At 47.1% G+C, this 23,874-nt stretch overlaps 1 protein-coding gene across 4 annotated transcripts in view; it reads left to right on the forward strand.

Annotated features, from left to right (window-relative positions):
* The window catches only part of LOC147619646 (PH, RCC1 and FYVE domains-containing protein 1-like), a 71,069-nt gene that overhangs the window by 18,933 nt on the left and 28,262 nt on the right, over positions 1-23,874 (forward strand). The gene's annotated exons all lie outside the window — the stretch shown is intronic.

Genomic DNA, 23,874 nt, shown 5'->3' on the forward strand with positions numbered 1-23,874 from the left:
TTGCACTTGTTTATTTAGGAGCATACATTCTACTTCTCAGGCTTTGGCTAGCAGCCCCTTTCCTATGGTTGGCCACGTGTTGGCCAAACTCTATGGTGCTGTGTTGGAGCAAGAGCTTCAGGGCAGGCAGGCTTCAGGAGAGCTTTCTCTACCACTGACCATGTATTCACTTTGAGATGTATGATTGATCAGGCCAGAGTGAGGAAGAGAAAGCTCTATTACTGCTTTGTGGATTTCCGCAAGGCATTTGACACAGTACCACGAGAGAGGCTCTTTCAGCGCCTGCTGGTATGCCATGGGGCATCTATGCATTATATGAGTAGGTTTTTGGGCAAGTCAGATGCCCAGGAGATATGTCCGAGACTATTGCTAGCACCATTGGTGTGAAGCAAGGATGCCCACTTTCCCCACGCTATTTGGGTTATACATTGATGAGGTGGCTGACTTCATTACACGGGGAGGCGGAGATGGAGTTGATCTAGCAGGTACCTCAGTACATATTATGCTTTATGCTGATGATATTGTATTAGTGTCTGAGTCTCCAGGAGGTCTACAACAACATCTACATGCACTCCATGATTTCTGCACACAGAGGGGTCTTACTGTGAACCTTGGGAAACCCAAGGTTATGGTCTTTCATACATCGAGACAAGGCAGGAGTCAGCTCACATTCACTCTCGCAGGACGCTAGGTGGAGGTGGTGACATCATACGTGTACCTAGGGTTACCTTCTCTGCAGCAGCCACGCGCTTCACCATGGGTTCAGCAGCCAGAGCTAGATTGACACGGGGATATGCAGCATTGGCTATGCTAGAGAAACAGTGCCACCAGGCGCATTTTCAGGAGCCCCGAACGAAGGGGTGGCTATTTGACACATTAGTCACACCGGCAGTGATGTATGGAGCAGCGGTATGGGCGCTAGGCCTTGCTACCCATTGGTGGACACAGATAGAGAGACCACAGGCCCTCATGATGGCACGCATGATATGCAACAAACCGTCAGTACCTCATGACATTATCCGAGCAGAGTTTGTTGCGCCTCCTATGATGATGGAGGCCATATTCCAAACTATATGCCTGCTAGACAGATTGAAAGAGATGCCACAGGACAGATTGTCACAGAGCTTTTGAGGCATCTAGACAGCTGGCTGAGGCAGGAGACAGAGGATCATGGTATGCACAGGTCACACATTGGTTCTCACAGCATGGCCTAGACATGGATCATCTACCACCATTCCAGTATGACAGGGATGCACCACATATCCATCTCTCTCAGCTCATCTGGCACATGCACATATGCAATGCATCCAAAAACTTTCAGATGAGACAAATTTGGTTTTCTGCCAGTAAACCTCTCCTCTGGAGTTACATCATGTATGGCTGCAGTTGGAGTCCTGTTCATGATGTATACTGCTGTAGAAACAGCCTCAGCCCAATAGCAATGCGGCATATTCTTCTCTTCCATCAATGCTCGCGCAATCTCAGCAATGTGCCTGTTTTTCCGCTCAGCAACTCCATTTTGCTGCGGAGTATATCTGCATGTGAACTGTCTCCGAATACCATTCTTCTTCAAGAATTCAGAGAACTCATTGGAGAAGTACTCTCCCCCTCCATCTGACCTTAGGCACTTTACATATTTCCCTGTTTGCTTTTCAACCAAAACTCTGAAATTCTGAAAGTGAGTGAACACCTCACTCTTCTCCTTCATGAAATATACCCACACTTTTCTTGTGTGGTCATCAATGAAAGTGACATAGTACCTGCAGCCTCCCATAGACACGGTCTTCGTAGGACCCCATACATCTGAATGCACAACATCTAGTGCATTTCTGCTCACATATCTGTTACGTGGAAACACATGCTTTGTTTGCTTCCCAAATTGGCATGCTTCACATATTTTCTGCATACCTTCCACTTTAAATTTTGGCAGCCCTGTCACAATTCCTTTTGTCTGCATAGACTTCAATCTCTGCACATTTACATGTCCAATTCTTTTATGCCATATGTCTGTGTCTGCAACAACTCCTGAACCATTTGCAAACATCGCAGCACTCATTTCAGGCATGTCTACATCCAACGTAAACATTCTGCCCACTCTGTTGCCTTTTGCAACCAACCTGCACTTGTCTTTGAAATCTTCAACATAACACCCATCAGGGTTAAACCGAACCTGCAAACCCTGCTCAATCATCTGGCCAACTGAAACCAGATTCTTTGTTATGTTCGGTACATGAAGTACATCTGCAAGGTACTTCACTTTGCCATCCTGCATGGACAATGGCACATCTCCAACGTGGGCAATTGGATGAGCAGTGTCATCCCCTGTTTCCACAAAACCTGGTCTTTCCGGGTTTTTCATCTCCTTGAACCACTCCCCATGACTCGTCATGTGGTTCGAAGCACCTGAATCCACATACCATACATTATCTTTTTGTGCTGCATCAACATTTTCAGACATGGCATTCACGACATGCTGCATCACAAACAACCTTTCATTATCCTCATTATTTCTGCTTGAGGATGCATAGTTGTTTTGCTGCACTTTCCCATTTTGCATGTCAGCCTGCTTCTTATAACATTCTGCCTGCACATGTCCAGTCTTACCACAATAATAGCATTCACGTGCATCATTGTATTGCCTTTGCCAATTTCCACGGCCTCTTTGACTCCCCCTGCCTCTGAATTTGCCTCTTCCACCTGCGTGTTGTTGTTGTTGTTGATTCTGGGACTGTTGTTGTTGCTGCTGCTGCTGGCCATAATTCTGATTACCTGTTCGGCCACCTCCTTGACCGCGTCCACGGCCTCCTCTACCTCGTCCTCTTCCTGAACTCGTGTAGAAAGCCTGTTGCTCTGAACTGTTTTTACTTTGTGAGGACTGTTGGTCTTCACCCAAGTTCTTCTCTTCGATAATCAGCATAGACACCAAATCTGTAAAGTTGGGAATGTTTTCCCGAGTCTGAATAGACGTCTTAAACGCCTTGTATTGTGGCCCGAGACCACGTAGACAGACTTCCACCTTGTCATCATCATCTACTGACACACCAATAGATGCAAGGGATTCCACAATACCCTTTATCTTCAGCGCATAGTCATTCACAGACACGCTCTTTTTCTCCACAGTATGAAGTTCATTCTTCAACTGTATCTTCCGTGCCTTGGTATTTGTTTCATAAAGCTTTACCAAGGTGTCCCATGCCTCCTTGGGGGACTTGGCATCCTGAATGTGCCCAATCATGGTGTCCTGTATACTGATGGAAAGCCAATACATAACCTTCCTGGCTCCTTGGTTCCAGTCTTTAAACTCTTTCACATCTGCAGCAGTCGGATTTATATCCGGTATCTCCGGTGCCTCTTCATGCTCACCTTCTATGTAGTCCCAATAGCCTTTTCCCATCAGGAAATTCGTCAACCTGAACCTCCAAGCATGGAAGTTATTCTTGTCCAGCTTCTCAGCCACAATCTGTGTTATGCCATCATTAGACATCTTGCCAAACACACAATTTTACCAGAAACTGCACTCTGGTTTTTCCTGCACAAATGCTGTATTTTCTGCACAGCGGTACTGCAGTCCACTCAAATGTCACAACCAGTGACCTCAATGTGCATACATACACCCAATGGCAACTGTAGACCTCTTTGCAGCACCCACAGTGTCTGCACAGTCAATCTGTCTTCCTGCAGTTCTTAAAACAGAGTTCTGCAAAGAATCGATGACTTACCCGCAGTGCTCGAAATCGCCTGCTTTCTGAAAAACGGAGGTCCAGACGCGCCCGAAACGCGTTTTCGGCCCGAAAATAACAGTCCAAAGGACTATATAGTTGCCCTGTAGCTTTGCTCCCGCGAAGAAAGCTCCTCAATCAGAGACCGTTTGCCGGTGCCTCCCGTACAGCTCCCGACAAGGGTGTAGTCACCAACACAATAGGGAAGAGTAGTTGAAGCTCTTACCCTCGTACCGCTTCCTGTGGTTCTCTTGCTTGCAGCTCAGCCCTTAGCACGAACCAGGCTCTGATACCATGAAAAGATGCAGGGGGGAGGAGAGCTTGAGCTCTTGCAAGCACACACACACACTCACAAAACCCTAATAGAGAACACACAAGGTGAGAGGCTGAAAATCTTCTTCTTCTCTACTCAACACTCAACACACCATATACAAGAATAAGAGTACACACAATATGAAAGGTACTCAACCAAATACATACACGGGTTCTCTATAGTGTGAACCCGACTAAATGAGCTGGCGCTATAACTATGCCAGTCTCTAGAATGGCTGTCACACAGCCTGTCATCCCACTGGCCGTATATCACCCAAGATCTCACCAACCATGCCAGTGGTGTAAGTGCGGGGCCTATCCCCCAGGCGGGTCATCAGTGTCAGGCGGGTCATCAGTGTCCACCGCCTCACTAGAGCTCGATATCTCAACATACCTCGAGTAGAGGGATTCCAGTGGGAGTCAGCATACAAGAGGACCACACGCCAGGGTACCTCGAGAGGTCGGGGGGAGTAGCAGTTTTATTCAGACGGGAGCTACAGGGGAGAGTGAGAGTGGTAGCACAAGATCCAGAGGCCAGATACATGTGGATCAGCTTACAGGTCTCACAGGACAGGGTTATATACATAGCCCTATGTTAACTTTTCTCCATCAGGATCCTCGTATGTCATTACAGAGGACATGCCACAGGAGGAGGAGACAGGAGCCTCGCCATACACTTGTCTGTCAGAGGAGATTATGCATTATTCTACACTAGGGGAAGTATTTCTTACGGGTGACTTCAATGCCCACACAGAGCAGACAGTGTGAGGTGTATGACTATAATGACATGGAGATCCTCCACCCTGTGTATCCAGAGAAGATAGGGGCTAGTCGGGCATGAGAGGACACTGGACCAGATAGAGGACATTATGGGGACCACTTACTAGAGTTGGGAGCCAGGCATCGTCTCGTTATTTATAACATGATGCTACAGTGGCCGGGATTAGGAGGGTTGACATGCTTCCCACATGGAGGTCGTACACGGACCGGAGGCACGGTGGTAGACTACATTATGGGGTCTTTGGAGACATCATAGCTTGTCACCTCATTCTCCATCCCACCTCGTTCTATTGGGGCAGATCATACATACTTGGCATTTTCACTAGCCGGATCACAAGTATCACCAGCCCCCCACATACTGACGCCACACACTACCATCTACTTCACACATGACATGGCAGACATATACACTGGTAGAGTAGAGTATGGGCTCCTACTCATGGATCAACTGGCACCTATGGATACCATTACAGCTCAGCTGGCATCACTCCTACACACGGCTGCATTACAGAGCTTCCCACATCGTGTCCACTCAGGAGAGCCTGCGAGATTAGGGACTGCCCCCAAAACAAATGTTATGATGACGAGCGCACAACCCTATACTCACGGCTCCGCATACAGAGAGCCTTGGGAGCCATCACAGAGTAGGAGTCAAGGAGAGAGATGAGGAGACTTACTCGCCGCAAAAGGCGGGCCTTTGCAGAGATACAGGAGCTAGAGATCTTCCATTTCTTCATGAGTAGAGATAGCCCTATCTCATGGCGGCACTTCAGAGAGCCCCGGACACCGACACCCATTGTAGACCCATAGACATGGCACACATATGCAGAGGACCTATACCACGCCCCACAGCAGCCACCTATACCTCAGCCACAGGAGCCTCGACCTAGCACAGCTAGCTTCTTTACTCACTCGATGGTAAAGGAAGCTATCCGCCGCCTATAGCATGGACGGGCTGCCGACCATATGGGCCTACAGGGTGAGCATCTCATATATGCAGTAGATTCTTTGGCTCCTTTTCTTGCACACCTGTGTAACAGGGCACTAGCAGAGGGTTTGCCTGCGGAGTGGACGATGCACACCATTGTGCCGATCCACAAAATAGGGGATATGCTCGATCCGAGCAACTACTACAGGACGGTTATGGTTGGCCACGTGTTGGCCAAACTCTATGGTGCTGTGTTGGAGCAAGAGCTTCAGGGCAGGCAGGCTTCAGGAGAGCTTTCTCTACCACTGACCATGTATTCACTTTGAGATGTATGATTGATCAGGCCAGAGTGAGGAAGAGAAAGCTCTATTACTGCTTTGTGGATTTCCGCAAGGCATTTGACACAGTACCACGAGAGAGGCTCTTTCAGCGCCTGCTGGTATGCCATGGGGCATCTATGCATTATATGAGTAGGTTTTTGGGCAAGTCAGATGCCCAGGAGATATGTCCGAGACTATTGCTAGCACCATTGGTGTGAAGCAAGGATGCCCACTTTCCCCACGCTATTTGGGTTATACATTGATGAGGTGGCTGACTTCATTACACGGGGAGGCGGAGATGGAGTTGATCTAGCAGGTACCTCAGTACATATTATGCTTTATGCTGATGATATTGTATTAGTGTCTGAGTCTCCAGGAGGTCTACAACAACATCTACATGCACTCCATGATTTCTGCACACAGAGGGGTCTTACTGTGAACCTTGGGAAACCCAAGGTTATGGTCTTTCATACATCGAGACAAGGCAGGAGTCAGCTCACATTCACTCTCGCAGGACGCTAGGTGGAGGTGGTGACATCATACGTGTACCTAGGGTTACCTTCTCTGCAGCAGCCACGCGCTTCACCATGGGTTCAGCAGCCAGAGCTAGATTGACACGGGGATATGCAGCATTGGCTATGCTAGAGAAACAGTGCCACCAGGCGCATTTTCAGGAGCCCCGAACGAAGGGGTGGCTATTTGACACATTAGTCACACCGGCAGTGATGTATGGAGCAGCGGTATGGGCGCTAGGCCTTGCTACCCATTGGTGGACACAGATAGAGAGACCACAGGCCCTCATGATGGCACGCATGATATGCAACAAACCGTCAGTACCTCATGACATTATCCGAGCAGAGTTTGTTGCGCCTCCTATGATGATGGAGGCCATATTCCAAACTATATGCCTGCTAGACAGATTGAAAGAGATGCCACAGGACAGATTGTCACAGAGCTTTTGAGGCATCTAGACAGCTGGCTGAGGCAGGAGACAGAGGATCATGGTATGCACAGGTCACACATTGGTTCTCACAGCATGGCCTAGACATGGATCATCTACCACCATTCCAGTATGACAGGGATGCACCACATATCCATCTCTCTCATAGTGAGAGGAACAGAGTATTGAGACAGGACCTATGGCAGCTCTATACACGAGATACATGGATATCGCCTACACAGCCTCTTCCACCGAAGATGCTGTACTATAGAGATCACTTCATGAGTATCACTGATGATGGATTTATAGAGAGGCCTAGATACATGGAGGGCTTTTTACCACACCGCTCGCGAGTAGCTATTGGTCAACTTAGAGTCTCATCACATCGATTGGAGATCGAGACTGGCAAAGCAGCACGGATCCCCCGAGAGGAGAGGGTATGCAGATTGTGCGGAGAGGAGGTGGAGAGTGAGGAGCATTATGTATGCACATGCAAAGCATATACAGCCATCAGAGAGAGATATCCCATTTTATTCAGAGAGCCACACTCTCTATGCCAGATGTTTGAGACAGCAAACCAGCGCATACTGGGGAGATTCATTCTAGACAAACAGCGTCACAGAGAGACATCATTATAGGCTCAGACAGCTCCAGAGGGGGGACGATAGACACAGATTACTACATTTTTTCAGAGATCCACCCCACTCCCAGCCCCTACACAACAGGGAATTACTCTCCAGAGAGCAAAGACACTCTGAGCTCGCAGGAGACAGAGGACACCTGGCTTTCGGACACCACGCCTATACCAGAGAGAGATGACAGAGATTAGAGCTCAGTTTCACAGAGAGGGTGCGGAGCGACTGGCTCACTTCAGAGCAGACCCAGGCATGTTCTTCAGGGAGCTGTGGACACCCCCTTCATTGATGTATACCATTCTATACCCTCAGTATGGTACAGAGGCTGGAGCTAGCTAGGTTGCATGGATACTCCATGCATATAGCTTTCCATTCTCCTAGTAGTAGAGCTCCATCCCCTCCCCCACTCATTGTACTTATTGCACACCCAGATTCAGCTTTTTAGTTCAGTACTTTCTCATTTTGTTGGGATGACAGAGGATACCCCACAGAGGTACACTGATTTGTCTCATAGGCCAAGTTCGGTCTTTTGGAAGACGTTAATAAAATCTTTCTTTCTTTCTTTCTTTCTCTCTTGGCTATACTCAGTAGCCCCATGCTTGATATTTTGGAGAGTGGTATACCATCTACTTGGAGACGATGCTACTCTCATAGGTCATTTTGTCCTTTTGAAGATGTTAATACAACTTTCTTTCTTTCTTTCTTTCTTTCTCTCTCTCTCTCAGACTGCGGGAAGAACTACAAACCACTAAGAAAGGTTGGGTAGAGGTGGTGAAGAAGCACAAACCCCCACAGAGCATCATACATGAGACTCTCTAGGCGGAGAAACACAGGAAGTATAGGGCCCTCCATGTGCGAGTACGGGGGCTACAGGCGGGGGCTTCCCCAAAGGAGGATGCCATGACACTGCTAAATGCTAGGAGTGGACGGGACCGCCCCCCCCCCCTTTGCATATACATGAAGGGCAGGAAGGGATATGACACGAGAGCGACCCCTCATCATTAGATTCCCTAATGCCACCAACAGACAGGCCCTCTTAGACAGGCGGGCTGCAAGGACACACAGGTGTACGTGGGAGATGATCTCACTCCAGCACAGGTGGCACACCGGCGTGAGGCGATGGTGACTGTTCATGAGGCCCGTATAGCAGGCAAGTGGGCTATTGTCATGACCCTGTGAAAGTGGAACAGCACAAGTGTGGGCATGGTGGTTGGTGAGCAAAATAAATATTTAATGATTCACATTTGGGTTCCTGGACAAATAGAAATATGGTGGACATCTTCAAATGTGAAGGGGGACCAAGGACATTAATATTTTTAATGTTTTAACCTTGGGTGGCCCCTAGGCATAAGTGGCCCTTAGGAACTTTAGTGAACATTAAAAAAAAGGGGCCTAGGATATTATTGGAAGGGGGGCAACTCCACTTTTGGGAGTTACAAGCCACTCTCATCTCTCTCTCTCTTGCTTTTGGAGCAATCGTGGAAGCTAGCTGCAGGGAGAGTAGCTACTGGTTTTTGGCTGTGTGAAGAGCAGGCCGTACAGACCAGGTGGTTGCAGGCCGTACAGCGCTGGTGGAGGCTGCCCGTACAGAGCTGGTGATAGCAGGTACAGTGGTACGGCTGCTGCAGGTTCAGGCGACTGCTATGGTGCAGGTGCAGACCTGTATGGCACAGGGGCTGCAGGCGAATATCTGTACGGACAGGTGCAGGCGACAAGGATAACTCTGTCCAGCTGGTACAGTCGGGTACATTGCAGACCCGTACAGCTGGTACAGGCGGAGGTGCATCATAGGCAGCTACAATCCTGAACAGTTTTGCAGGTGGCGCATCTTCAGTTGCAGGCAACGCTTTATTAGAGCATAGTTGGTGCATCAGTCAGGCGGTTGCAGGGAGAAGAGCATAGTTGGTGCATTAGTCAGGCGGTTGCAGGGAGAAAAGTACAAACAGGTTGTTGCAAGTACAGACTGGTACGACTAGTCCCTCTGGTGCAGAACCACGCATTGAAGTTGGTAAGCTCTGAACTTGTCAATCTTTCTTTCTTTCCACTGGCTATGTCTGCTGTGCAGAGTTATTTCATCTGGCCCTTTGTGAGAGGAAGGGTATGGCAGTTTGAAGGGTGGAAACAGAGATTGGACAGTGGGTGTGTATATGAACTGAGTTGAAACCATGTTCATGGAACAGCCAGATGTGTGCTCAAGGCTGCCCTGCTCAATTGTCTTGATTGATTAGAGGAAAGCACAGTGTGTTGCTTTTGTGGGACACAGATCTGTGTGTGAATCCTCTATGCTAAGAGGTTTTGAGGGCTGCCAGATTGGACATACAGGTTTATTCTCCTGGACTGGCTTTGTTGTACTCAGTTATACATTTCTTTGAATTTGAATAAAGAAATACCGAAAGGGGCGCCAAGCTTTGGGGCCAACAGGTGTCGATTTCTTTTCAGTTTTGGAGCATTCTAGCTCCTGTTAATTTTGTTATTTATTTGGACTACAAGTGGAAGGGTGACTGCTAGTCTACCGCACTTTGGTTTCTACCAGAGGCCGGTTTTAAGGTTCCGTTGCCGGGACCCATCATCAACTTTCTTAAGGGGATGAGCCCGTGGTTGACTCGAGAAAAGTCATTGCTGAAAAATTCAGCAACATGTCAGACACAGAAGACGAATATTTTTATGTGATGAAGAGGAAGAGCAAGAGACTTCTCTTGAGAGAAATGAATCTGAGGATATTCTTGCAGGAGAACAGGCTACAGATGATGCACAATATGAGGATGTAACACAGCCAGAAGATATGCCTAGTAAAGAGGAAGATGATGCTCAGTTTAAAAATCGTTTGGCAGGTGTAATGGATGTGTTTATGCAGCTCACTCAAAGTGAGAAGTTTGCTGAATTTATGAGATCCCGTTCTGAGCCTGAAAAGAAGAAGAAAGTGCGTTCTAAGAACCCACCTCAGGGCAACAGTGGTGCCTTCCCACAGGATCCAGCCTTTGGACAGTTTCCGAACATGCAACATACTTTTGGTGCTAACTCACAGAGTTCCTTTTTCGGACAGCCATCTATTCCTCAGCAGTCTATGCATCCAGGTTATTTTGGTGGTGGCTCTGTGTTCCAATCTATGACTGGGGGTTACCCTCAGGGAGGCATGGGTATTCCAGGGACTTTTGGAGCTAATTTTCAGCCTAGTATGCAAGGGAATATGTATGGTGGTATGCAGTCTGGAATGCAAGGAAACATGTTTGGGGGCATGCAACCTGGAATGCAAGGAAATATGTATGGGGGCATGCAGCCCGGTATGCATAATGGTATGTTTGGAAACATGGCTGGAATGTATGGCATGCCAGGTGTGGGAATTGGTAATGTTGACCCTATGATGGGCATGAATGCTGGGGGTAGTAATCTTGTGAAGCCACTTCCTTCTTACGATAATCTAACGCCTATGGGTAAGGCGAAGGATTATAAGGAAGGGGGAGCTACTGTGAAATTTGACATATTCAGTGGGGCCAAAGATAAGCTAAAGGCACTTACCTTTTTACAGCAGTTTGATGCTGCTTTTTCTGGTGGTAATTACACGGAGTCCTCTAAAGTGAGAAAAGCTACGACTTTTCTCAAGGGTAATGCATTGCAGTGGTGGTCCACTCTTCTTTTACAGGGCATAGCACCATCCACTTGGGTACAGTTTAAGCAAGTGTTCTCTTCCGTATGGCTCACATCTACTTTTGAGGTGGATGTAATGACAGCATGGCACAAGTTGGATGCATCAAAGTGTGAAAATCTTGAAGATTATAATAAGAAGTTTTGGGAAGCTTTAGTCCCAGTTACTTCTTATCGTGCAGTGCCTTTGTCTGAGCAGGTGGAGAAGTATTGTTGTGGGCTGCCCAAGGAAGTGCGTGACTATTGCATAAAGACTCGAGTAACAAATATGTCAGAGATGATAGAGAATGCTATGACAGCAAATGCGTTACTCACTGGGGTCTCATCTAGATTTAAAGGAAGTAAAAACTCAAGCAAGAAATCTGAAAAGTCAGGGCATGCTTCGCGTGATGCAAAAGGGTCTACAGAGAAGCGGTATAAGAAGTTACCAATGCCCAAGAGAACTCCATAGAAGAGACAGGCTTTGATGGATGCTCGGAAATGTTTTTACTGTACAGAGGAGGGACATATGTCTATTAATTGTCCCAAGCATAAGTCCCAAAAGGACTCTGACACTAAAGGGGAGCCCAAGTCAAAGAAACCAAAACCTTCTGCAGGGTTAGTTCCTGATCTTGTTGGGGAACAGCCAAGTGGTGAAATGATTGAGTTGTGCTGTCATGGCCCTGTGAAAATGGAACAGCACAAGGGTGGGCATGGTGGTTGTTGAGTCAAAATATCAAATGATTCACATGTGGGGTGCCCGGACAGAGTTAATGATGTGTGGACATCCCTAGGTGTGAAGGGGGGAACTAGAACATTAGTATTTTAATGTTTTATGAATGGTTGCCCCTAGGCCTTAGTGGCCCCTAGCCCTAGGATTAATATGGGGAGGGGGCAACTCCACTTTTGGAGTGTATGCCTCTCTCTTTTCTCTCTCTCTCTCTTCTTTTTGGAAAACGTGAAGCATACGTGCAAGAAGGAAGCGTGGAAAGCAAGGGGGACTAGTCGGTTGTTGTGCAGATTTCTGGCTGCTGATTTCTGTGTGCTAGAACAGGCCGTACAGCACCCGTACACATCTGTACGACTGCAGGTACAACTGTACGACTGCAGGTACAGGCTGCGCTGACAGAATTCTGCACTGTGTGAGTGGGCGGCGGCTGCAGTTGCTGGTACAAGCCGTACAACAAGTACAGTCACCTATACGACTGCTGACAGGTGGCTGTACAGCAGGTACAGAACTGTACCATCAGGTACAGAACTGTACCATCAGGTACAGTCGGGTACAGCAGGAGCAGGCGCATCAGTACAGCTGCAGGCGGCGTACTTTCTGGTACAGACAGAGCCGTACAGCCGCAGGCGGCTCTGTCCTTGGTACAGGCGGAGTTTTCTTGGTACCGTCGGTGCAGCATCAAAGGGCTGCAGGTACAGCATTGAAGTGGATGCAGAGAGGAAGGTAAAGACAAGTACACTCACACGTGTGAAGCAGAGGGTTGTTGAAACAAGTGTCTGCAAGTACAGATTGTACCGTTACTTCCTCCGGTGCAGATCCACGAGCTGATTTTGGTAAGCTATGCATCTGTTCATCTATCTCTCTTTCTATTGCTTTATGTCTGTTGCAGATTTGAGCTATCTGGCCCCTTGTGAGAGGAGGGGTATGGCAGATTGAAAAGGGTGGAGACAGAGGTTGAACAGTGAATGTATGTATGAGCTGAGATGTTGAATCATGTGCTTGAGATATGCCAGATGTATGCTCATGGCTGCCCTACTTAATGGTCTTGGCTGATCAGAGGGAGGCACAGTGTTGCTTTGAGACACAGATCTGTGTGTGTGAATCCTCTGTGCCAAGAGGTATTGTGGGCTGTCAGATTGGACATACAGGTGTAATCTCTTGGCTGATTTTGTTGTACTCAGCCTTTCATACTTTTGAAATTGAATAAAGAAATACCTCAAGGGGCGCCAAGCTTTGGGGCCAATAGGTGTCGCTTTGTTTTCAGATTTGGGCACTTTAGGTCCAATCTATTTTGGTTTTCAAATCTAGACTACAAGGGGAAGGGTGACTGCTAGTCCACCGCACTTTGGTTCATACCAGAGGCCGGTTTCAAGGTTCCGTTGCCGGGACCAATCATCAACTTTCTGAAGGGGGTGAGCTCGTGGTTGCCTCGAGGAAAGTCATCGCTGAAAAATTCAGCAAGCATGTCTGATATAGAGGATGAGTACTTCTATCATGAAGAGGAAGAGCAAGAGACTTCTCCTGAGAGGAATGTATGTGAGGATATTTTTGCAGGAGAACAGGCTGCAGATGATGAGCCTTATGAGGATGTAGCACAGCCAGAAGATGTACTTGGTAAAGAGGATGATGATGCTCGGTTCAAAGATCGTTTGGCTAGTGTTATGGATGTATTTATGCAGCTCACTCAGAGTGAGAGATTTGCTGAATTTCCGTACAGAGCCTGAAAAGAAGAAGAAGAAGGTTTGTTCTAAGAGCCTTCCTCAGGGTCATAGTGGTGCCATCCCACAGGATCCATCTTTTGGCCAGTTTCCGAACATGCAGCATGCTTATGGAGCAAACTCACAGAGTTCCTTCTTTGGACAGCCATCAATTTCTCAGCAGAATATGCATCCAGGTTATTTTGGTGGTGGCTCGGTGTTCCAATCTATGACTGGGGGTTATCCTCAGGGAGGCATGGGTATGCACGGGCCTTTTGGAGCTAATTTTCAGCCTGGTATGCAGGGGAATATGTATGGTGGTATGCAGTCCGGTATGCAAGGAAATATGTTTGGGGGCATGCAACCTGGAATGCAAGGCAATATGTTTGGTGGTATGTAGCTAGGTATGCACAATTTTATGTTTGGAAACATGGCTGGAATGTATGGCATGCCAGGTGTGGGAATGGGTAATGTGGACCCAATGATGGGCATGAATGTTGGGGGCAGCAATCTTGCAAAGCCACTTCCATATGATAATCTAACGCCTATGGGAAAGGCGAAGGATTACAAGGAAGGAGGAGCTGCAGTGAAGTTTGATACATTCAGTGGAGCCAAAGATAAATTGAAAGCACTTGCCTTTTTACAGCTGTTTGATGTTGCTTTTTCTGGTGGGAATTACACAGAGTCCTCTAAGGTGAGGAAAGCTGCCACTTTTCTCAAGGGCAATGCTTTGCAGTGGTGGTCTACTCTTCTTTTGCAGGGCATAGCACCCACCACTTTGGTACAATTTAAACAGGTTTTCTCTTCCGTATGGCTCACATCTACATTTGAGGTGGATGTTATGACTGCATGGCACAAGTTGGATGCTTCAAAGTGTGAAAATTTGGAGGATTATAACAAGAAGTTTTGGGAAGCTTTACTCCCAGTGACTTCTTACCGTGCAGTGCCTTTGTCTGAGCAGGTAGAGAAGTATTGTTGTGGGCTGCCCAAAGAGGTGCGAGATTATTGTATCAAGACAAGATTAACGAACATGTCACAGATGATTGAAAATGCTATGACAGCTAATGCGTTACTTATCACTGGAGGATCATCTGGGTTTAAAGGCAGTAAGAACTTGAGCAAGAAAGCTGAAAAATCTGGGCATGCTTCACGTGATGCTAAAGGGTCTTCAGAGACGAAGTATAAGAAGTTGCCAATGCCCAAGAGAACTTCTCAGGAAAGACAAGCTTTGAGAGATGCTCGGAAATGTTTTTACTGTACAGAAGAGGGACATATGTCATTCAATTGTCCCAAGAGAAAGTCCCAAAAGGACTCTGACAATAAAGGAGAGCCCAAGTTAAAGAAACCAAAACCTTCTGCGGGGTTAGTTCCTGATCTTGTGGGGGAACAGCCAGGTGGTGAAGCGACAGAGTTGTGCAGGGCATGGAGCAAAGTGAGAGATCAGAATGCCTTGATATTCTTTGACACAGGTGCTAGAGCCAACTTTATTTCACCAGATTTGGCTGGCCGATTGGGGATTCGTGCAGAGGAGAAGGGGCCGTTACATGAGGCTAATATGGCTTGTCCAGGGGGTATGCAGAACCCGTTACTCCTATCATTGGGAAGCTCAGGCTTCATTTGCAGGGTTATGTGGACAGCGAAGAGTTCTTCATTATGCCTTTGGATGGCTGTGATGTTTTGTTGGGGATGCCATGGTGCCACAGAGTACATGCGGTGGTGGATACATACAATAGGAAAATCACTCCGACTCATAGAGGGAAAGAACATGTATTGGATGTAAAACTCAAAGGGGAATTTGTTCCTATTGTATCCACTTCGGCGATTTCATCAGTAATGAAAAAGCATCTTTCCGCGTACTTGATTTATGTAAAGGATGCACAAGATGATGAGTCTACGGCTAATTTGTCTATGTTAGATAAGGACAGGACTGATTTCTTATGTGGGTTTCAAGATTGTTTTTCCGAGTCATTGCCAGGAGAAATTCCTCCTGAGAGGCCAGAAGATCATGCCATTGATCTAATTCCTGGTAGTACTCCACGGAATAGACCGCCGTACCGTGTTAGTGCAGCCCAACAGGAAGAGATTATGAGTCAGGTGCAGGAGCTTTTGAAAAAAGGGTTGATACAGCCTAGCTCATCACCCTTTTGCTCACCTGTACTCTTAGTGCAAAAGAAGGATGGTTCTTGGCGCATGTGTATTGATTACAGGGCACTGAACAAGAATACCATCAAGAATCGATTCCCCATACCGAGGATCGATGACATTTTGGACCGCTTACAAGGCTCCACAGTCTTTAGTCGCATTGACTTGAAAAGCGGGTATCATCAGATACGTATTAGACCCGAGGATGTGCATAAGGCAGCATTCCGAACCACGTTTGGGTTGTATGAGTTTTTGGTTATGCCCTTTGGTTTGACAAATGCACCTGCCACATTTAACAGAATGATGGACAGGATATTCAGGCCTCATAGAGAGTTTGTGGGCACATTCTTTGATGATATGATTGTGCATTCACAAACTGAGGAAGAGCATAGAAGGCATTTGGCCATTGTGTTTGCAGAACTCAGAAACCATAGGCTGGTTGTTAATGGCAAAAAGAGTGAGTTCTTTTTGCAAGAGATACATTTCTTGGGGCATATTGTGTCTAAGCATGGAGTCCGTATGGATCCAGGAAAGGTGGAAGCAATTCTTAATTGGCCAGATTTGAGGACCGTGCATGATGTACGCAGCTTTCTAGGATTGTGTTCCTATTACAGGCGTTACATACGGTACTTTGCTGAAATTGCTTCGCCTCTTCATGCTTTGACAAAGAAGGCAACTCCGTTTAGATGGGCTGATCGAGAAATTACAGCCTTATCGGAGAGTTAAGTTGGCACTCCAGAAAACTCAGCAGAAGCAAAAGAAAGCCGTAGACCGTCATAGATGTGCTTTAGAGTTTGCATTGGGTGATTGGGTTCTTTTGCGCTTTGAAAAGGCTAGACTCAAGAAGATGAAGGGTAAAGAGCGCTTATTCTCTAAGTTGAGCATGCGTTATTATGGGCCTTTTCAGGTATGTGAAAAGATTGGTGAGGTAGCCTATCGCTTGAAGCTACCAGATCACTGGAGGATTCACAATGCTTTTCACGTGAGTCTCCTTAGACCTTTCCGTGGGGATGTGCCTGAGGATGTATCAGATGAGGCTCAGCCGGAAGTTGAGGAACTTGATGAGGTTCTTATTCCAGAGCAGATACTGGCACATAAGGAAAGAAAGGTACGAGGTAAAGTTTCCCGTCTTGCTATCTTGTGAAGTTCAAGAACTATTCACCGATGGATGAGAAGTGGATGGAGGAAGGTGACTTAACAGATTCACCTTAGGTTTTGCAGCTTTATCTCGATGCCTTTGAGTTAGAGCCGACTCTTGTTGTGGCTCATTCAGGTTCAGCAGAGCATGGGTCTAGAGCATTACTTGATGCTCAAGAGGAGGGTCCCTTGATACAGACAGGCTCAGATGACATCTAGAGGTCGCTTGGTGCAGTTTTTATTCCACCTGAGGGTATTGAGGCTGACAGTACATCTGTTTATGGGACTTCTATGATATATGTGTAAACATGGGATTTTGTGGATATGTATGGTTCACAGTGGTATACAACTTGGACTATTACTATGCCATTGGTTTGAAGTGAATGTTGATACATGTGCATGGCTGAGAGAGATTGGGACGCTGATCTTGCCATATTGTATATTTCACTTTGGATATTTTGCTGTTTCACCAAAATGCAATCGAGGACGCTTGCCATTTTTCAAGAGGGGGGTATGTCATGGCCCTGTGAAAATGGAACAGCACAAGTGTGGGCATGGTGGTTGCTGAGTCAAAATATCAAATGATTCACATGTGGGGTGCCCGGACATAGTTAATGATGTGTGGACATCCCTAGGTGTGAAGGGGGGAACTAGAACATTAGTATTTTAATGTTTTATGAATGGTTGCCCCTAGGCCTTAGTGGCCGCTAGGGAACTTTAATAACTATTAAAGTTGGGGCCCTAGGATTAATATGGGGAGGGGGCAACTCCACTTTTGGAGTGTATGCCTCTCTCTTTTCTCTCTCTCTCTTCTTTTTGGAAAACGTGAAGCATACGTGCAAGAAGGAAGCGTGGAAAGCAAGGGGGACTAGTCGGCTGCAGATTTCTGGCTGCTGATTTCTGTGTGCTAGAACAGGCCGTACAGCACCCGTACACATCTGTACGACTGCAAGTACAACTGTACGACTGCAGGTACAGGCTGCGCTGACAGAATTCTGCACTGTGAGAGTGGGCGGCGGCTGCAGTTGCTGGTACAAGCCATACAGCAGGTACAGTCACCTATACGACTGCTGACAGGTGGCTGTACAGCAGGTACAGAACTGTACCATCAGGTACAATCGGGTACAGTATGAGTAGGCGCATCAGTACAGCTGCAGGCGGCGTACTTTCTGGTACAGACAGAGCCGTACAGCTGCAGGCGGCGCTCTCCTTGGTACAGGCGGCGCTCTCCTTGGTACAGGCAGAGTTTTCTTGGTACCGTCGGTGCAGCATCAAAGGGTTGCAGGTACAGCATTGAAGTGGATGCAGAGAGGAAGGTACAGACAAGTACACTCACACGTGTGAAGCAGGGTTGTTGAAACAAGTGTCTGCAAGTACAGATTGTACCGTTACTTCCTCCGGTGCAGATCCACGAGCTGATTTTGGTAAGCTATGCATCTGTTCATCTATCTCTCTTTCTATTGCTTTATGTCTGTTGCAGATTTGAGCTATCTGGCCCCTTGTGAGAGGAGGGGTATGGCAGATTGAAAAGGGTGGAGACAGAGGTTGAACAGTGAATGTATGTATGAGCTGAGATGTTGAATCATGTGCTTGAGATATGCTAGATGTATGCTCATGGCTGCCCTGCTTAATGGTCTTGGCTGATCAGAAGGAGGCACAGAGTGTTGCTTTGAGACACAGATCTGTGTGTGTGAATCCTCTGTGCTAAGAGGTATTGTGGGCTGTCAGATTGGACATACAGGTGTAATCTCTTGGCTGATTTTGTTGTACTCAGCCTTTCATACTTTTGAAATTGAATAAAGAAATATCGCAAGGGACGCCAAGCTTTAAGGCCAACAGGTGTCGCTTTGTTTTCAGATTTGGGCACTTTAGCTCCAATCTATTTTGGTTTTCAAATCTAGACTACAAGTGGAAGGGTGACTGCTAGTCCACCGCACTTTGGTTCATACCAGAGGCCGGTTTCATGTGCAGGGCATGGGGCAAAGTGAGAGATCAAAATGCCTTGATTTTCTTTGACACAGGTGCTACATCGAAGGTGGAAGCAATTCTTAATTGGCCAGATTTGAGAACCGTGCATGATGTACGCAGCTTTTTGGGATTGTGTTCCTATTACAGGCGGTACGTACGGTATTTTGCTGAAATTGCTTCGCCTCTTCATGCCTTAACAAAGAAGGCAACTCCGTTTAGATGGGCTGATCAAGAAATCACAGCCTTTACAAAGCTTAAAGAAAAGCTTACTTCGGATCCAGTATTGGTATTACCGGACCTCCGAAAGGCTTTTGTTGTCTAGTGTGATGCATGTGGAAACAGCATTGGGGCAGTTCTCATGCAGGAAGGACATGTGATAGCCTATGAGAGTCGAATATTGCAGCATGCCAAGAAGCATTTACAGGTTTATGAGAAAGAGATTTTGGCTGTAATTCATGCTCTTTCTACATGGAAACACTATTTGCTTGGGGCTGATTTCACTGTGCAGACAGATCATCAGACCTTGCGTTATTTCCTCACGCAAACTAAGCTTTCTGAGAAGCATATGCAATGGGCCAACTTTTTGTCTATGTTCCACTTCCAGATTGTGCATGTGAAAGGCAAAAAGAATGTTGTGGCAAATGCTTTGTCACACAAGCCACAGGTCTCAGCAGTTTCACTTGCTTATCATCATGAGCTTGATGAGATGAAAGAGCAGTATGCCCATGATGAGGACTTTGCAAGGTTGTATGATCAGATGTCTGAGGGTCAGCGGCATGATCATTATACTCTCAGAGATGGGTTTTTGTTGATGCATGGTAGACTGTGTGTTACCAGGCAATTGCGATTCAAGGTTATGATTGAAAGTCATGCTCCACCATATGCAAGTCATCGCGGTATTGACGCCACGGTAAAAGCAGTTGAGACTTTCTTTTATTGGCCAACCTTGAGAAGAGATGTTGATGCTTTTGTTAGGCAATGCATCGTTTGTCAGAAGGTGAAGTTTGACCGTCAAAAGACACCAAGGTTACTTCAGCCTTTACCTATTCCAGATAGACCATGGGAGAGCATTGCCATGGATTTTATATTTGATCTTCCACGTACACAAACGGGGAATGATGACATTTGGACTATCATATGCAGGTTCAGTAAGCAGGCTCATTTCATTCCCGTGCATAAGACAATCAAAGTTGATATGGTGAAGTTGTTCATGGCGAACATCTTCAAGTATCATGGCTTGCCTTCGTCTATCATTAGTGACCGTGATCCACGGATGACGACTTTATTCTGGAGAGGGTTGTTTGACAACATGGGTACAACTCTCAAGTTTTCATCTTCATTTCATCCACAAACAGATGGTCAATCGGAAGAGGCTAATTCTACAGTGTTAGATCTTCTCAAGTGTTATGTGTCAGAGCACAAGCAACAATGGGAAAAGTATCTTCCTTTGGTGGAGTTTGCTTATAACAACACCGTCCATACCTCGACGGGCAAGGCGCCTTTTGAGATTGTGGAAGGAGGGAAGAAGGTACCACCTATTTTGCACACAAAGGATAAGATCTTTGAGGCTGATCAGTATGTGGAAAACATGGATGAAGCTTATCGGAGAGTTAAGTTGGCACTCCAGAATACTCAGCAAAAGCAAAAGAAAGCAGCAGAGTGTCGAAGACGTGCGAGTTTGCATTGGGTGATTGGGTTCTTTTGCGATTTGAAAAAGCTAGGCTCAAGAAGATGAAGGGTAAAGAGCGCTTATTCCCTAAGTTGAGCATGCGCTATTATGGACAGGTATTGGAAAAGATTGGTGAGGTGGCCTATCGCTTGAAGCTACCAGATCACTGGAGGATTCACAATGCATTTCATGTGAGTCTACTTAGACCTTTCCGTGGGGATGTGCCTGAGGATGTATCAGACGAGGCTCAGCCGGAAGTTGAGGAACTTGATGAGGTTCTTATTCCAGAGCAGATACTGGCACATAAGGAAAGAAAGGTACGAGGTAAAGTTTCCCGTCGCTATCTTGTGAAGTTCAAGAACTATTCACCGATGGATGCGAAGTGGATGGAGGAAGGTGACTTAACAGATTCACCTCAGGTTTTGCAGCTTTATCGCGACGCCTTTGAGTTGGAGCCGACTCTTGTTCGGCTCATTCAGGTTCAGAACAGCATGGGTCTGGAGCATTGCCTGATGCTCAAGAGGGGGGTAGCACCTCCACTCCCTTGATACAGACAGGCTCAGATGACATCTAGAGGTCGCTTGGTGCAGTTTTTGTCTCACCCGAAGGTACTGATGGCTGACAGTACATCTGTTTATGGGACTTCTATGATATATGTGTACTAGTCACATTGGATGTTGTGGTTGTGTATGGTTCACAGTGTTATACAACTTGGACTACTACTACACCATTGGTTTGCAGTGAATGTTGTTACATATGCATGGCTTAGAGAGATTGGGACGCTGATCTTGCCATATTGTACATTTCACTTTGGATATTTTGCTGTATCACCAGATTGCAATCGAGGACGCTTGCCATTTTTCAAGAGGGGGATATGTCATGACCCTGTGAAAGTGGAACAGCACAAGTGTGGGCATGGTGGTTGGTGAGCAAAATAAATATTTAATGATTCACATTTGGGTTCGTGGACAAATAGAAATATGGTGGACATCTTCAAATGTGAAGGGGGACCAAGGACATTAATATTTTTAATGTTTTAACCCTGGGTGGCTCCTAGGCATAAGTGGCCCTTAGGAACTTTAATGAACATTAAAAAAAAGGAGCCTAGGATATTATTAGAAGGGGGGCAACTCCACTTTTGGGAGTTACACGCCTCTCTCATCGCTCTCTCTCTCTTGCTTTTGGAGCAATCGTGGAAGCTAGCTGCAGGGAGAGTAGCTGCTGGTTTTTGGCTGTGTGAAGAGTAGGCCGTACAGAACCTGGCCGTACAGACCAGGTGGTTGCAGGGCGTACAGCGCTGGTGGAGGCTGCCCGTATAGAGCTGGTCACAGCAGGTACAGTGGTACGGCTGCTGCAGGTTCAGGCGACTGCTGTGGTGCAGGTGCAGACCTGTACGGCACAGGGGCTGTAGGAGAATATCTGTATGGACAGGTGCAGGCGACAAGGATAACTCTTGTCCAGCTGGTACAGTCGGGTACATTGCAGACCCGTACAGCTGGTACAGGTGGAGGTGCATCATACAGGCAGCAGCTGCAGGTGCAGAAACTGTACGGACTGGTACAGTAGGGTATTGCTGACCTGTACGGACAAGTACAGGCAGCTACAGTCCTGTTCAGTCTTGAACAATTGCAGGCGGCGCATCTTCAGTTGCAGGCGACGCTTTATCAGAGCATAGTTGATGCATCAGTCAGGCGGTTGCGAGAAGAGCATAGTTGGTGCATCAGTCAGAAGCAGGAGTCGAGAAGAGAGATGAGGAGACTTACTCGCCGCAAAAGGCGGGCCTTTTCAGAGATACAGGAGCTGGAGATCTTCCATTTCTTCATGAGTAGATATAGCCTTATCTCATGGTGGCACTTCAGAGAGCCCTGGACACCGACACCCATTGCAGACCCACAGACATGTCACACATATGCAGAGGGCCTATACCACGCCCCACAGCAGCCACCTATACCTCAGCCACAGGACCAGACAGAGGACATTATGGGAGCCACTTACTAGAGTTGGGAGCCAGGCATCATCTCGTTATTTATAACATGATGCTACAGTGGTCGGGATTAGGAGGGTTGACATGCTTCCCACATCGAGGTCGTACACGGACCGGAGGCACGGTGGTAGACTACATTATGGGGTCTTTGGAGACATCACAGCTTGTCACCTCATTCTCCATCCCACCTCGTTCTATTGGGGCAGATCATACATACTTGGCATTTTCACTAGCCGGATCACCAGTATCACCAATCCCCCACATACTGACGCCACACACTACCATCTACTTCACACATGACATGGCAGACATATACACTCGTAGAGTAGAGGATGGGCTCCTAATCCCCTGGCACCTATGGATACCATTACAGCTCAGCTGGCATCACTCCTACACACGGCTGCATTACAGAGCTTCCCACATCGTGTCCACTCAGGAGAGCCTGCGAGATCTGGGACTGCCTCCAAAACAAATGGTATGATGACGAGCGCACAACCCTATACTCACGGCTCCGCATACAGAGAGCCTTGGGAGCCATCACAGAGCAGGAGTCAAGGAGAGAGATGAGGAGACTTACTCGCCGCAAAAGGCGGGCCTTTGCAGAGATACAGGAGCTAGAGATCTTCCATTTCTTCATGAGTAGAGATAGCCCTATCTCATGGCGGCACTTCAGAGAGCCCCGGACACCGACACCCATTGTAGAACCATAGACATGGCACACATATGCAGAGGACCTATACCACGCCCCACAGCAGCCACCTATACCTCAGCCACACAGGAGCCTCGACCTACCACAGCTAGCTTCTTTACTCACTCGATGGTAAAGGAAGCTATCCGCCGCCTATAGCATGGACGGGCTGCCGACCATATAGGCCTACAGGGTGAGCATGTCATATATGCAGTAGATTCTTTGGCTCCTTTTCTTGCACACCTGTTTAACAGGGCACTAGCAGAGGGTTTGACTATGCGGAGTGGACGATGCACACCATTGTGCTGATCCACAAAATAGGGGATATGCTCGATCCGAGCAACTACAGGACGGTTATGGTTGGCCACTTGTTGGCCAAACTCTATAGTGCAGTGTTGGAGCAAGAGCTTAGCTTATATGCTGAGTGAACAGGTTTACGCTCATCAGGGCAGGCAGGCTTCAGGAGAGCTTTCTCTACCACTGACCATGTATTCACTTTGAGATGTATGATTGATCAGGCCAGAGTGAGGAAGAGAAAGCTCTATTGCTGCTTTGTGGATTTCCGCAAGGCATTTGACACAGTACCACGAGAGAGGCTCTTTCA

The sequence above is a fragment of the Cibotium barometz genome, chromosome 33 (assembly GCF_041138505.1).
Source record: "Cibotium barometz isolate CiBa-2024 chromosome 33, ASM4113850v1, whole genome shotgun sequence".
Classification (NCBI taxonomy): Eukaryota; Viridiplantae; Streptophyta; class Polypodiopsida; order Cyatheales; family Cibotiaceae; genus Cibotium; species Cibotium barometz.